The sequence below is a fragment of the Grampus griseus genome (assembly GCF_964374135.1).
Source record: "Grampus griseus genome assembly, chromosome: 10".
Lineage (NCBI taxonomy): Eukaryota > Metazoa > Chordata > Mammalia > Artiodactyla > Delphinidae > Grampus > Grampus griseus.
In genome coordinates, this window is record NC_139004.1 from 22,356,784 (window position 1) to 22,358,264 (window position 1,481).

A 1,481-nucleotide genomic window follows, 5' to 3' on the forward strand; every position below is an offset into this window, starting at 1 on the left:
GATTTTAATCTTTAATATCTAACATTGCTTTAGGACATGTTTTCTCTGAACCAGAAACAGAATGCTAATTGCATAAAAATATACACATAGAAAAAATAGTTCTCCATTTTCCCGGGGAAAAGACAGTAACTTCTAGAATACTCAAGTGTTTTAATTATAAAGCCTTGGTCATCTCATTTATTAGCTCTGTAACATGCATATTTAAACATTATTAGACAACCGTTAACAATTTATAAAGGTAAGGTGCCATTACTGAGTAAGTAGCTTCTCCTGTGAGTGGATGTGTCCCTTCTCCCACCAACAAGGCAGCAATATGGTTAGTTTAATTTCATGAGTACATGATCCATTGCTGCAAACGCTAATTCTCTTCTCCACCCTGTGCTTATCTGTGCATGTATGTGAGCTGGTTAGATCGCACAGGCAACCTCTCTAACTTCACTAGTAAGAGGAGCTGGGCTTGGGCTTTCGATGCAGACTGACCGTGTCTGTCTGCATCAAGTGATCTGACCTATCCTTGGTAGCAAGCACTCTCCGAACTGCTTCCTCAAAGGCCGCTGCGACATTCGTGGCATCTTTTGCACTTGTTGCAAAGTAAGAATAGTCGCCGTTGTCCCTGCACCAGGCTTGTGCTTCTTCTGCAGACAGCTGCCGCTCTCTGATGTCAACCTTGTTACCCAAAATCACAAAAGGAAAGCTTTCGGGCTCTTTCACTTCCGCATATGAATTCTTTTTTCCAGTTACTCAAGTTCTGGAAGCTTTGAGAATCATCAACGCAGGCAACAGTCAGAACCTCTGTAAAATGGCGTCCTTAGGCTTCTGAATCGCTCTTGACCGGACGTGTCCCAAATCTGCATGGTAACAAAATGTCCAACCACCTCCAAATCTTTACTTAAAAATTCCACACCTATTGTATGGAAGAGCTGGGTATCAAACTTATTAGTCACGTATCTGTTCATTCGAGAACTCTTCCAACTCCACCATCTCCAAGGAGAATTACTTTAAAAAGCGATGATTTTCCTGCCATTATTAATCTCAAGATCTCTGATTTCAGAACCTTTAATTGTTCAGTTCAAACATCATCATTATCTCTAGGACTGTCTGGAAGATTCACCTGGACACGGACAACAGGGAAAGCGGTTGACTACTGTGCCGGGCTCATTATAGGAGTGCAGGGAGTTTCTCGCGGCCACACGGAGGAAGCCTGGGAGCTCCTGTCCGGTCAAGGACCCGGCAGGCAGGACACGTCGGTGGCACTGCTGACCCTCGAACTTCTGAAAGAATTGCCATTAAACTAAATTTCCGTTCTCAGTTAAATTCTAGCTCCAGAATGAGGAGGAAATGAAATTCACAGAGAAAAAAAGGTAGTTTACCACAAACCTTTGCTGAGAGATCTCCTCACATTTCCCTCTCAGGAAGAGGGAAGTTAAACCCAGGAGGAAGTGGGGGGGCGGTGCGGGGATGCAAGAGGCAGCCATAAGAAG

At 43.8% G+C, this 1,481-nt stretch overlaps 1 pseudogene across 1 annotated transcript; it reads right to left on the bottom strand.

Annotated features, from left to right (window-relative positions):
- Window positions 1–438: 438 nt before the first annotated feature.
- LOC309829125 (ras-related protein Rab-9A-like) lies at window positions 439–1,024 on the bottom strand (annotated as a pseudogene). Its single transcript has one exon. The product of its transcript is annotated as a ras-related protein Rab-9A-like (transcript).
- Between the last annotated feature and the right edge of the window lie 457 nt (window positions 1,025–1,481).